General features: G+C 46.2%; 1 protein-coding gene across 1 annotated transcript in view; it reads right to left on the bottom strand.

Moving 5' to 3' along the window:
• LOC118376429 (leucine-rich repeat and immunoglobulin-like domain-containing nogo receptor-interacting protein 3) overlaps positions 1-3,830 on the bottom strand; it is a 46,130-nt gene extending 42,300 nt beyond the window's left edge. Inside the window, exon 1 of the mRNA XM_035763141.2 lies at positions 3,412-3,830. The gene's annotated coding sequence lies outside the window, so the exon portion shown is untranslated. The remainder of the gene's footprint in view (positions 1-3,411) is intronic.
• Positions 3,831-14,808: the final 10,978 nt, after the last annotated feature.

The raw sequence follows: 14,808 nt of genomic DNA, 5'->3' as shown, positions 1-14,808 counted from the left end.
AGGCCCACTGAGAAACAAAGAGGAACCTGAGCCATTGTCCTCCAAAGGCCACATTAAACAGGTGTTCTAATACAGGAATGCCAGAGGGGCTATGGCCTACGATGAGTGATACAGCTACTGTAGCATGGAGCCTGTATAACTCACCCTGCTGCCCCATAACCCACTCATGTACATCCATACTGGAGAGAGATCTGTTTTATGGCCAGCAAGTCACACTATTTCAAGTCGAGCTGCCAGGCAAAGAAAATACATCAAATGAAATGAACTCACAGCCCCTGACCACCTCCTCCGGCTCTCCACTGCCCACTAGGTGATTTACCGGCTCTGCGGCCACGCTCAGTTACACTTACAGGTTCATGTTTTTAACTGTCAGCCTCTCACACTTCCATGCCTCTATCTTCTGCCATTTTGTAAACCTTCTGAAAACAACAGGATTAGGTCTTTGTTTTTAAAGGCTGTGTTTGGGTAAGGAACAAAGTTTATGGTTGACCAATAATTGACATAACTGAAATGTGATGAGAAACCAACCATTAACAAATTACTTATCAGCGCTTAACAGAGTCCAGGCTGTAGCAGATTAATTACATTGACCATGGAACAGAAATAGCCTATAGATATGATAACCAGCTACAGTGAACCAGCTAAAGCATACAAACCGCTACAAATCAGTCCTAGCTCTCTCTTTTAGCCCTCTTGTAAAGACATGACTAGTTCATTCCCCTCTCTTTCATGCCAAGACCAGAAAGACATCAAAACGCTGCCCCCAAGGAATACAAATCCCTGTCTCACTCTCTCCTCTGTTCTGACCTGCTATTGTAGTATCTGCGTTGGCAGATGCTCTGGGTGCTACAAAGGGGTCACAGGCAAACTCATTAGCTCAGATGCCAAATGAACCGGCCATGTTGTTACAAGGGTTCCGCTCAAAGCGGGAACAGAGGAAATGCATTACGGTTGGAGGAGGTGGAATGACCGGTGGATAGGTGTGGTGGTGGGACAAAACTGAGGAATATTGCCTGCGAACACAAGCAGGGCTCCTTCTGTAATCTCCTTTATTGGCTTTAGTCACCAGCTGGTGGACATCCAAAGACATCATAGTACAATACCGAATCGAGTTACATAATGGTGTTAATTCCAATCAGTACATCTCTGTTGTACGTATTACACCTTCATAACAAGGCAATGCAGTAAATGACAATCTGACACGTAACACTGTAACAGAGGTTGACAACATTGGGCTCCCGAGTGGCGCAGGGGTCTAAGGCACTGCATCTCAGTGCTAGAGGTGTCACTACAGACCCTGGTTCGATTCCATCACAACCGGCCGTGATTGGGAGTCCCATAGGGTGGCACACGATTGGCCCAGCGTCGTCTGTGTTAGGGTTTGGCCGGGGTAGGCCGTCATTGTAAATACGAATTTGTTCTTAACTGACTTGCCTAGTTAAATAAAGGTTAAATAAAAATGTTGAAAGGAGCCTATCTGTTCAATGACCTCTATGAGCTGTGAACCAGGTTTGATGTTCTTAAGGTATGATTGATGTTGCCGACTCACAGTGCTGCAGTTGGTTCAGGACAGGTCATTCTGAATATTCATTATGCAGCTGAAGAGGTGAGAGAGTGGGAAGTCAACTAAAGCGGAATGCCCATATTTCAAGAGCGAACAGGATATTTTCACTATTGCCACTTACATGCTACTAGTAGCCCTCAGGCGTTTGACAGCACACAGGGGCAGTGTTCTGCTGTCCTCCACCACTTTTCCACTCCCCCATTCTCTTCTGCCCACTGTGACAGTAGTGGTGCTCTAAGTTTGCTTACAGGGGATGCATGGCTGTTTTACTGGCCTCAAAGCCATGCTGGGAAACAATGAGGCTCGGCTCTGCCAGTGCTGAGGAGATGTAATGTCACATTTGAGCACAGTGGACAGCTTTATATGCAACAGCAGGAGATGGCAGAGATCCGTAGGCGTAATGGATACATTGCACTCGGAGGCACCATGGGTGCCATAACAATTCATTAGGCCATTTCATTATGGATGGGCAGGGTTATCCTGTGGCTAGGTGCTGTTAAACGCAATTGACTGAGGGTTATAAGTGCAATTGCTACCGGTGCTCTCCTGTCTCTGATTAACCAATATCCCATCCAATATCCCATAACAGACAAAGTATCATCTTGTCTCATTGCATCTTATCTCATCTATCACATAAAAATCCATCAGGAAAACCAATAAAAACTGGCATCAGAAATAAGTCCAGGCATACAGGCAGGCAGATTGGATAGGAGAACTAGACCAGCAGCTATTGTTCCTGTTGTCTGACTGTCTGTCTGACTGTCTGTCTGAATGTCTGTCTGACTGACTGCATGTCTGTTTGACAGCATGTCTTTCTGAATGTCTGTTTGATTAACTGTCTGTCTGTCTGTCTGTCTGTCTGTCTGTCTGTCTGTCTGTCTGTCTGTCTGTCTGCATGACTGTCTGTCTGACTGCATGTCTGTCTGTCTGACTGCATGTCTGTCTGAATGTCTGTCTGTCTGACTGCATGTCTGTCTGACTGCATGTCTGTCTGTCTGTCTGTCTGACTGCATGTCTGTCTGTCTGTCTGACTGCATGTCTGTCTGTCTGTCTGTCTGACTGCATGTCTGTCTGTCTGTCTGTCTGACTGCATGTCTGTCTGTCTGTCTGTCTGTCTGTCTGTCTGTCTGTCTGTCTGTCTGTCTGTCTGACTGACTGCATGTCTGTCTGTCTGACTAGGGCGGTTGGAAGCCCTAGAGCTCCAGAGTCAGTCATTCAGTCAGTCCCACTAAGCCAGTCAGTCTGACTGTGGCAGGACAGGGAGTCAGTCCAACAACACATCCCCCTCACAGTGAGACGCCTGCGGGGTCGATCCCGGGTGCAGCCTCCTCTCTGTCCTGGTAATCATGCTCTAATTGTGTGAGGATGAGCAAAGACACGGGCAGAATGTGGTGGTACAGAGGAAGCAAATACAGAAGACACGTTTTAGGGACAGAGAGAAAATACCCACCCAAAGTGATAACAACATCAGATGTCTGTCTAGCTCCTTGGAAAACAATCTGCTATGACTGCACAAACCCACTTTGACCTGAGGCTGATGGAGAAACAAGTGATAACAGAAGGGTTGGGAATGGGATGACACTGATGTGATAGGAAACCGCACAAAAATCCACAAGGCAGGGAGACAAAAGAGGATGATTATACAGTATCCATTCACTTAGCTCCAATCTAATATGTGGTGTTACATCCTAATGAATTAATGCTATTACACCTTCAGTTGATTACAGGTGGATGTCAGTGACAGGGAGTCCTGTCCCAAGTGCTATGGGGATCCCATGTGTTCAATGTCTGTGCTGGGTGCATGCCTGTGTGAATGTGTGGCTTTTGCATAGTAGAAGTTGTCTTACCCAGATCTTGACCGGTGGTCCATCCACGTTCGCAAGCCTGGTCCTCACTCGGCGTGTGTGTGTTGCCTGTGCGTCTCCGGTTCTGCGGTCAGTCTGTCCAGAGAGTGTGTGTGTGTTGGACTGTGATGTTGCTCCACCAGCTTCCTATGATAATACTCACTGAGCCTCCAGCTTTTGACAGCAGCAACTGAGCCTGACTGCAATTGCTTCGCTCCCCCTCGCTCCCGCTATCTATAGTGCATCAACCTCTTCCCTCTGCCTCTGCAGATGAAAAGGCAACTGAAGTCTCTTTCCCCCTCTCTCTCTCTCTTCTTTGTGTTCCAGAGTCAGCTTCTGGTTCCCATTGGGCACAGGGCTTTGTGTCTCTGCCACTGTGACAGCCTGAGCTGGTGATGGTGTGCTCTTTCACTACAGTGGCATGTGAGTGTATGTGTGTGCGCATGTGTGTGTGAGGGAGAGAGACAGCCCTGCTGCTGCTGTTCAGTGGAGCACATCTGTGCTGTTGCTGCCTCTCCACTACTCCGGCTGTTCAGCTTCACAACTCACTCTGCTAGCCAACTAACGGCTTAGGGATCATCTCAAAAGTCTGGAATTCAGGAAAAACATAGACAAAAGGTTTAGCTCATCCACAAAGGGCCAGATGGCAATGGAATGATGGAAGATAGAGAGGTTCAATACATTGCATTTGAGATTGCTTGAACATGGAAATATACTTTTCGCTTGATATTATTAATATATTTCTAAACTTCTGCTGACCAGACAGTAAAAAAGCACATTTACTTTCTCCCTCTGCATAACTCCAGATAAGCAACATAGGAGTCACATTTTATGCCCCCTGGGAGCTCAGAAGCTGAGAATGAGGAGATAACTTTACCTCCAGGCTGTTCAAACCGATATTTTATACTTCAGCCATGGTATAACAGAGTAAATCGGAGTCCAAGGCAGTGCAAGAGTGTCATATTCATGTGAACGCATAGACTGTACCTTATTTCACCCTTTAATGCCTTATTTCACCCCTTCTTGTCCCTTTATTGTCCCTAAGAGACAACACTTCAGGTGCACTAATGCAGAATCTCTATGCAAAGCTAAGAAAATGCGAACACGGTTCTAATTATGGAAGGAACCACCCAATAATGATCATATGGAAGGGGTGATCATTATTTCTCTGTTTCTGTACTAGCACGATTCCTACTCATTGGCAGAAAACGTCATTCCAAAAATGTATGTTCATAATCATATTACAGCCTACATGATAGTTCTGCTGTTTTGTCTGAGGGTTTATATTGATCTCTTAAAGCAGGGGTTGGCAACAGGCGCATGAGGGAGTTATTTATAAAAAATAAAAAATTACACCAATCTCGACAAATAATTTCTGTATAGACCTAGCTTTGTGCACAGGAGCATTGTCATGCTGAAACGGGAAAGGGCTATCTTCAAACTGTTGCCACAAAGTTGGAAGCACAGAATCGTCTAGAATGTCATTTTATGCTCTGGCGTCAAGATTTCCCATCACTGGAACTAAGGGGCCTAGCTCGAACCATGAAAAACAGCCCCAGGCCATTATTCCTCCTCCACCAAACTTTACAGTTGGCACTATGCATTAGGGCATGTAGCGTTCTCCTGGCATCCACTAAACCCAGATTGATCCGTCAGACTGCCAGATGGTGAAACGTGATTCATCACTTCAGATAGAGTCCAATGGCGGCAAGCTTTACACCACTCCGGCCGATGCTTGGCATTGTGCATGGTGATCTTAGGCTTGTGTGCGGCTGCTTGGCCATGGATCCCCATTTCATGAAGCTCCCAAAGAACAGTTCTTGTGCTGACATTGCTTCCAGAGGCAGTTTGGAACTCGTAGTGAGTGTTGTAACCGAAGACAGACCATTTTTAGGCATTTCGTGCTTCAGCACAATTACAGTGCCACGTTGAAAGTCACTGAGCTATTCAGTACGGGCCATTCTACTGCCAATGTTTGTCTATGGAGATTGCATTACTGTATGCTCACTTGTATACACCTGTCAGCAACAGGTGTGGCTGAAATAGCCGAATCCACTAATTTGAAAGAGTGTCCACATACAAGTGTATGTAAACAATCCTTCCTCCAAAGGACTATTCTATGGATTACATTTAGTGAGAAGAAAATCATGGAATTTTTATGTCTGGGTTTCGTGAGGAAACACTCTAGCCTTCTGTTGAAGCTCTGGTCTCTGAAGCCCTGCTAGGAATTTCTCCACCCCAAATCAAATCAAATCAAATCAAATTTTATTTGTCACATACACATGGTTAGCAGATGTTAATGCGAGTGTAGCGAAATGCTTGTGCTTCTAGTTCCGACAATGCAGTGATAACCAACAAGTAATCTAACTAACAATTCCAAAACTACTGTCTTATACACAGTGTAAGGGGATAAAGAATATGTACATAAGGATATATGAATGAGTGATGGTACAGAGCAGCATACAGTAGATGGTATCGAGTACAGTATATACATATGAGATGAGTATGTAGACAAAGTAAACAAAGTGGCATAGTTAAAGTGGCTAGTGATACATGTATTATATAAGGATGCAGTCGATGATGTAGAGTACAGTATATATGTATGCATATGAGATGAATAATGTAGGGTAAGTAACATTATATAAGGTAGCATTGTTTAAAGTGGCTAGTGATATATTTACATCATTTCCCATCAATTCCCATTATTAAAGTGGCTGGAGTTGGGTCAGTGTCAATGACAGTGTGTTGGCAGCAGCCACTCAATGTTAGTGGTGGCTGTTTAACAGTCTGAGGGCCTTGAGATAGAAGCTGTTTTTCAGTCTCTCGGTCCCAGCTTTGATGCACCTGTACTGACCTCGCCTTCTGGATGATAGCGGGGTGAACAGGCAGTGGTTCGGGTGGTTGATGTCCTTGATGATCTTTATGGCCTTCCTGTAACATCGGGTGGTGTAGGTGTCCTGGAGGGCAGGTAGTTTGCCCCCGGTGATGCGTTGTGCAGACCTCACTACCCTCTGGGGAGCCTTACGGTTGAGGGCGGAGCAGTTGCCGTACCAGGCGGTGATACAGCCCGGCAGGATGCTCTCGATTGTGCATCTGTAGAAGTTTGTGAGTGCTTTTGGTGACAAGCCAAATTTCTTCAGCCTCCTGAGGTTGAAGAGGCGCTGCTGCGCCTTCTTCACGACGCTGTCAGTGTGAGTGGACCAATTCAGTTTGTATGTGATGTGTATGCCGAGGAACTTAAAACTTGCTACCCTCTCCACTACTGTTCCATCGATGTGGATAGGGGGGTGTTCCCTCTGCTGTTTCCTGAAGTTCACAATCATCTCCTTAGTTTTGTTGACGTTGAGTGTGAGGTTATTTTCCTGACACCACACTCCGAGGGCCCTCACCTCCTCCCTGTAGGCCGTCTCGTCGTTGTTGGTAATCAAGCCTACCACTGTTGTGTCGTCCGCAAACTTGATGATTGAGTTGGAGGCGTGCGTGGCCACGCAGTCGTGGGTGAACAGGGAGTACAGGAGAGGGCTCAGAACGCACCCTTGTGGGGCCCCCGTGTTGAGGATCAGCGGGGAGGAGATGTTGTTGCCTACCTTCACCACCTGGGGGCGGCCCGTCAGGAAGTCCAGTACCCAGTTGCACAGGGCGGGGTCGAGACCCAGGGTCTCGAGCTTGATGACGAGCTTGGAGGGTACTATGGTGCTGAATGCCGAGCTGTAGTCGATGAACAGCATTCTCACATAGGTATTCCTCTTGTCCAGGTGGGTTAGGGCAGTGTGCAGTGTGGTTGAGATTGCATCGTCTGTGGACCTATTTGGGCGGTAAGCAAATTGGAGTGGGTCTAGGGTGTCAGGTAGGGTGGAGGTGATATGGTCCTTGACTAGTCTCTCAAAGCACTTCATGATGACGGAAGTGAGTGCTACGGGGCGGTAGTCGTTTAGCTCAGTTACCTTAGCTTTCTTGGGAACAGGAACAATGGTGGCCCTCTTGAAGCATGTGGGAACAGCAGACTGGTATAGGGATTGATTGAATATGTCCGTAAACACACCGGCCAGCTGGTCTGCGCATGCTCTGAAGGCGCGGCTGGGGATGCCGTCTGGGCCTGCAGCATTGCGAGGGTTAACACGTTTAAATGTCTTACCATACGTAGAATGTATGCACACATGACTGTAAGTCCCTTTGGATAAAAGCGTCAGCTAAATGGCATATATTATTATTATTATTATTATTACTCACCTCGGCTGCAGTGAAGGAGAGACCGCATGTTTTCGTTGCAGGCCGTGTCAGTGGCACTGTATTGTCCTCAAAGCGGGCAAAAAAGTTATTTAGTCTGCCTGGGAGCAAGACATCCTGGTCCGTGACTGGGCTGGGTTTCTTCTTGTAGTCCGTGATTGACTGTAGACCCTGCCACATGCCTCTTGTGTCTGAGCCATTGAATTGAGATTCCACTTTGTCTCTGTACTGACGCTTAGCTTGTTTAATAGCCTTGCGGAGGGAATAGCTGCACTGTTTGTATTCGGTCATGTTGCCAGACACCTTGTCCTGATTAAAAGCAGTGGTTCGCGCTTTCAGTTTCACGCGAATGCTGCCATCAATCCACGGTTGCTGGTTAGGGAATGTTTTTATCGTTGCTATGGGAACGACATCTTCGACGCACGTTCTAATGAACTCGCACACCGAATCAGCGTATTCGTCAATGTTTTTATCTGACGCAATACGAAACATGTCCCAGTCCACATGATGGAAGCAGTCTTGGAGTGTGGAGTCAGCTTGGTCTGACCAGCGTTGGACAGACCTCAGCATGGGAGCCTCTTGTTTGAGTTTCTGCCTGTAGGCAGGGATCAGCAAAATGGAGTCGTGGTCAGCTTTTCCGAAAGGGTGGCGGGGCAGGGCCTTATATGCGTCGCGGAAGTTAGAGTAACAATGATCCAAGGTTTTACCACCCCTGGTTGCGCAATCGATATGCTGATAAAATTTAGGGAGTCTTGTTTTCAGATTAGCTTTGTTAAAATCCCCAGCTACAATGAATGCAGCCTCCGGATAAATGGTTTCCAGTTTGCAAAGAGTTAAATAAAGTTTGTTCAGAGCCATTGATGTGTCTGCTTGGGGGGGGATATATACGGCTGTGATTATAATCGAAGAGAATTCTCTTGGAAGATAATGCGGTCTACATTTGATTGTGAGGAATTCTAAATCAGGTGAACAGAAGGATTTGAGTTCCTGTATGTTTCCTTCATCACACCATGTCTCGTTAGTCATGAGGCATACGCCCCCGCCACTCTTCTTACCAGAAAGATACCCCATGTATTTCCCCAGGCAAGAGGCAAGCATAAGTTTGCACAATCTTGGAGTCAAGTGTTCTCAGGGATGTTGGAGTCAAGTATACTCATGGATGTTGGAGTAAAATGTTCTCAGGGATGTTGGAGTCAAGTGTACTCATGGATGTTGGAGTCAAGTGTTCTCAGGGATGTTGGAGTCAAGTGTACTCATGGATGTTGGAGTCAAATGTTCTCAGGGATGTTGGAGTCAAGTATACTCAGGGATGTTGGACTCAAGCGTACTTAATGATGTTGGAATCAAATGTTGTCAGGGATGTTGGAGTCAAGTGTACTCATGGATGTTGGAGTCAAGTGTACTCATTGATGTTGGAGTCAAATGTTCTCAGGGATGTTGGAGTCAAGTGTACTCATGGATGTTGGAGTCAAGTGTTCTCAGGGATGTTGGAGTCAAGTGTACTCATGGATGTTGGAGTCAAGTGTTCTCAGGGATGTTGGAGTCAAGTGTACTCATGGATGTTGGAGTCAAGTGTTCTCAGGGATGGTGGAGTCAAGTGTACTCATGGATGTTGGAGTCAAATGTTCTCAGGGATGTTGGAGTCAAGTGTACTCATGGATGTTGGAATCAAGTGTTCTCAGGGATGTTGGAGTCAAGTGTACTCATGGATGTTGGAGTCAAATGTTCTCAGGGATGTTGGAGTCAAGTATACTCAGGGATGTTGGAGTCAAGTGTACTCAGGGATGTTGGAGTCAAATGTTCTCAGGGATGTTGGAGTCAAGTGTACTCATGGATGTTGGAGTCAAATGTTCTCAGGGATGTTGGAGTCAAGTGTACTCATGGATGTTGGAATCCAGTGTTCTCAGGGATGTTGGAGTCAAGTGTACTCATGGATGTTGGAGTCAAGTGTACTCATGGATGTTGGAGTCAAATGTTCTCAGGGATGTTGGAGTCAAGTATACTCAGGGATGTTGGAGTCAAGTGTTCTCAGGGATGTTGGAATCAAGTGTACTCAGGGATGTTGGAGTCAAGTGTACTCAGGGATGTTGGAGTCAAATGTTCTCAGGGATGTTGGAGTCAAGTGTACTCATGGATGTTGGAATCAAGTGTTCTCAGGGATGTTGGAGTCAAGTGTACTCATGGATGTTGGAGTCAAATGTTCTCAGGGATGTTGGAGTCAAGTATACTCAGGGATGTTGGAGTCAAGTGTACTCAGGGATGTTGGAGTCAAATGTTCTCAGGGATGTTGGAGTCAAGTGTACTCATGGATGTTGGAGTCAAATGTTCTCAGGGATGTTGGAGTCAAGTGTACTCATGGATGTTGGAATCCAGTGTTCTCAGGGATGTTGGAGTCAAGTGTACTCATGGATGTTGGAGTCAAGTGTACTCATGGATGTTGGAGTCAAATGTTCTCAGGGATGTTGGAGTCAAGTATACTCAGGGATGTTGGAGTCAAGTGTTCTCAGGGATGTTGGAATCAAGTGTACTCAGGGATGTTGGAGTCAAGTGTACTCAGGGATGTTGGAGTCAAATGTTCTCAGGGATGTTGGAGTCAAGTGTACTCATGGATGTTGGAATCAAGTGTTCTCAGGGATGTTGGAGTCAAGTGTACTCATGGATGTTGGAGTCAAGTGTTCTCAGGGATGTTGGAGTCAAGTGTACTCATGGATGTTGGAGTCAAGTGTTCTCAGGGATGTTGGAGTCAAGTGTACTCATGGATGTTGGAGTCAAAAGTTCTCAGGGATGTTGGAGTCAAGTGTTCTCTGAGTCAATGTCTTGCATGTGATGCTGAGCTATTGTGATATTGAGAAGCTTACGTATGTTGGTGCAAAGTCAACCATCACATTTCACCTAATCAATGCAGTCAACAAACCCATACAGATGCTCTCGATATGTTCAAGCCAACACACTCATTTTTGAAGTAAGTAATAGTCTATCTACTGGCCCTGAGCAACTTTAAGTACACTCACAAACATCCTCGCACACAAAATGCAAAAGACAGAGAAGGAAGAGAGAAGGGAAAGAAGAGAGAGAGGGAAGGTTAATAGACTGAGAAAACTGATAAATGGACCCGATTGCAACTATGTGCCCTTGCAATCACAGATGAGTGCAGCATTTATAGTGAGGGGCACTGGAATTTGTATGTGCATACGTGCGTGAGCATACATGCACGAGTTTGTCTGTGTGGCTCAGCCACAACAGTATGACTGCTGTTATCAACTGCATGTCTGCCCTAGTGAGGAAGCTGGTGTGCTGGGGGGTAAACAGCTTTTGCAGCCTCACTGCTCCCTCACTGCAGCTGTGAAAGGGGCCGAGTAATCCTGTTGCTCGTTCACGCCCTTCGGACCAGGCCGATCTGGGGTGGCACACAGCAACACAGTAACACACACTCCCAGGACTGGGAGGGTGGTATGCTGACCTCAACTTGGGTGCTGTATGATTTGTGTGACTGGCCAAACACTATCAAAACACATAAGTAGCATGCTCACTACAGATATCAGTAGGAAGGTCGTTGTGGGGCCAGACAAAAGCATCTCTGATCAAATCCCGATTTGATGTTAGGAGCAGAAAGGTGCAGCATCTGACACCTGTGGAGTGGAGCTGGGTTATTGCAAGTGTCACTGCCTCTGGCACCTGAAACATATTCCCAAACTGAACAAATGTGTGCAGAGTCATGGTGATTAACGTACCTGTGAGGGGTGAGTGTGTGTCTGCGTGCGTGACACGGTGGTGGTTTATGCGAGAGAGGTGGTGACTCACACTGGCCTGAGCTGACGCTGGAGACCCTGTGGCCTGTGAGGAGGGAGGGGAGAGAAGGAGCGAGGGGAAGGAGGGAGGGGAGGAAGAAAGGCGGGTGTGGAGTGTGTGTACCCTGTAGCCTCCAGAGACTAGGAGAGAGAGATGGTAGATGAGGGAGTGAGTAAAAATGGGAGGAGTGAAAGAATGAAATGGAAAACGGGGTAGGAGGCGGAGTGAAAGCTGGATAACGAGGGAGAGATAAAGAGGGGTCTGTGGGGAGAGTGTGTAGGCTGTGCATCCTGCAACATCCACAGAGACTGCCAGCTTGCAGAGAGAAGGGAAGGGAAGTCTGGGCCCTGGAGACAGACAGCGCTAGCTGCACCCGTTGGCCTACACGCTGAATGAGGGCGCTCGGTGGGCGGGGGGCCATGTTTACTAAATACAGATTCCCACTGGGAGACTGCCTCTCTGTGTGAATGTAATTACACTACACACACCATTTACCAGCAGCAAAGCCTTATCATTACTGAATAATTACTTCTGCAACAAGAGCACAGGGAGGATGAATGGCTGCAGGTTATACTGTCTACTTACACTGAGTAGAGAAAACATTCGGAACACCTTCCTAATATTTAGTTGCACTCCCTTTTGCCCTCAGAACAGCAACAATTCGTTGGAGCATGGACTCTACAAGGTGTCGAAAGAGTTCCACAGGGATGCTGGCCCATGTTGACTCCAATGCTTCCCACAGTTGTGTCAAGTTGTCTGTATGTCCTTTTCATACACACAGGAAACTGTTGAGCGTTGCAAAACCCAGCAGCGTTGCAGTTCTTGACACAAACCAGTGCACCTGGCACCTACTACCATAGCCAGTTCAAAGGCACTTAAATATTTTGTCTTGTCCATTCACCCTCTGAATGGCACACATAATGTACACAATTCATGTTTCAAGGCTTAAAAATAACAAGAGACATCAATAAGGGATCATAGCTTTCACCTGGATTCAACTGGTCGGTCTATGTCATGGAAAGAGCATTCGCTCTTAATGTTGTGTATACACATTTTATATCGCTAAGAATGTGAGAGTATGGTGACTCAAACCCAGGCCACCAGCAGCAACGTTGAACACCCTAACCATTGTCCAAATAAGGGATATCTTTAGGGCATGTGCTTATTGGGTAAGTACAGTTAGGCCCTGTCCAGAATAAACCTTAACCCCGTCTCCCTAGGCACTTATGTAGATGAAACAACTTGATTGGTGTACACAATAGAGTGAATGCACTTTGAAGTAAATCTCAGCTCTGTTAAAAGTACACTCAAGAAAAGCTATTTTATTTATTATAGTGATTCAGGATTTCATTAAAACATGTTAATATAGGGCCTCCCGGGTGGCGCAGTGGTTGAGGGCCACCAGAGACTCTGGGTTCGCGCCCAGGCTCTGTCGTAACCGGCCGCGACCGGGAGGTCCGTGGGGCGACACACAATTGGCCTAGCATCATCCGGGTTAGGGAGGGCTTGGCCAGTAGGGATATCCTTGTCTCATCGCGCACCAGCGACTCCGGTGGCGGGCCAGGCGCAGTGCGAGCTAAGCAAGGTGCACGGTGTTTCCTCAGACACATTGGTGCGGCTGGCTTCCGGGTTGGATGCGCGCTGTGTTAAGAAGCAGTGCGGCTTGGTTGGGTTGTGTATCGGAGGATGCATGACTTTCAACCTTCGTCTCTCCCGAACCCGTACGGGAGTTGTAGCGACTAAACAATTGGATACCACGAAATTGGGGAGAAAACGGGGTAAAAATTTAAAAACAAACACAAAAAAACATGTTAATATGCTTAAATCGCTAAAAAAAGTACTGTAAATCAAGTCAAATGATGAAAATCGTCAGATTAACCAATACCTTACAACGACATGGTGGCATAGCGGGAAGACCGAGGTACCATGACCGAAGAGGTTGAGAAACCCAGGTGAGGACATGAATAATAATTACCTACTTCAAATATGTAACTTGAAAACACTGTATGTTAAAAGCACTGTGTGTGAGTATCCTTAACCTTACCAACAGACAGAGCTACAAATTGATCAGTGGTTCAGAGCCTTGATTGGCTTGGAGTGATGTCTAATGATTTTTTTTCAGGGAGAACGTTTCTTTGGGACCATCAGGTGGCAACTGATACACAGAAATGTTCCTGCAATGTTCCCATGGAACGTGTCTAGAATTAATAAATTAACAAAAACAACAAAGAATCCACAGGCCAGATTATAATTGCTGTAATGACTAGGCTTCGCTGTCACGCTGTACCTCTCTCAGGTCAAGACCAGGGTGAGGACGATGAGCATGCAGATGAGCTTCCCCGAGACGGTTTCTGACAGTTTGTGCAAAAATGATTTGGCTTTGCAAACCTACAGCTTCCTCAGCTGTCCGGGTGGATGGTCTCAGACGATCCTGCAAGTGAAGAAGGCAGATGTTTTTTATTTATTTATTTATTATTATTATTTTTTACCTTTATTTAACCAGGCAAGTCAGTTCAGAACAAATTCTTATTTTCAATGACAGCCTAGGAACAGTGGGTTTAACTGCCTGTTCAGGGGCAGAACGACAGATTTTGTACCTTGTCAGCTCGGGGGTTTGAACTTGCAACCTTCCAGTTACTAGTCCAACACTCTAACCACTAGGCCCTAGGTCCTAGGTCCTACCCTAGGCCCTAGGCTGGCGTGGTTACACGTGGTCTGCGGACAGTTGTGAAACCAATTGGATGCACTGCCAAATTCCCTAAAATGACGTTGGAGGCGGCTTATGGTAGAGAAATTAACATTAAATTCTCTGGCAACAGCTCTGGTGGGCATTCCTGCACTCATCATGGTAATTGCACACTCCCTCAGAACTTGAGACATCTGTGGCATTTTAGAGTGGCCTTTAATTGTCCCCAGCACAAGGTGGACCTGTGTAATGATAATACAGTTTAATCAGCTTGATATGGCACACCCTGAGGTGGTTGATTTAACTTGGCAAATGAGAAATACTCACTAACATGGATGTAAACAAATTTGTGCACAAAATTTAGTTTAATTGGTCCTTCTGTGGCTCAGTTGGTAGAGCATGGCGCTTGTAACGCCAGGGTAGTGGGTTCGATTCCCGGGACCACTACACCCATACGTAGAATGTATGCACACATGACTGTAAGTCGCTTTGGATAAAAGCGTCAGCTAAATGGCATATATTATTATTATTATTATTATAAAAAATACACTTTTTGTGCATATCAAAAACTTCTGGGATCTTTCATTTCAGCTCACGAAACATGGGACCAACATGTTACATGTTGCGCTTATATATTTTTTTCAGTGTATGTTATGCGGTTAGTTGGGCCAACAGGATTGAGGGAATGAAATGTAATT

This window comes from Oncorhynchus keta, chromosome 26 (genome assembly GCF_023373465.1).
Source record: "Oncorhynchus keta strain PuntledgeMale-10-30-2019 chromosome 26, Oket_V2, whole genome shotgun sequence".
In the NCBI taxonomy this organism is placed as follows: Eukaryota; Metazoa; Chordata; class Actinopteri; order Salmoniformes; family Salmonidae; genus Oncorhynchus; species Oncorhynchus keta.
The sequence above is the reverse complement of the archived record's forward strand: the minus strand, read 5'-3'. Positions and strand labels throughout refer to the sequence as shown.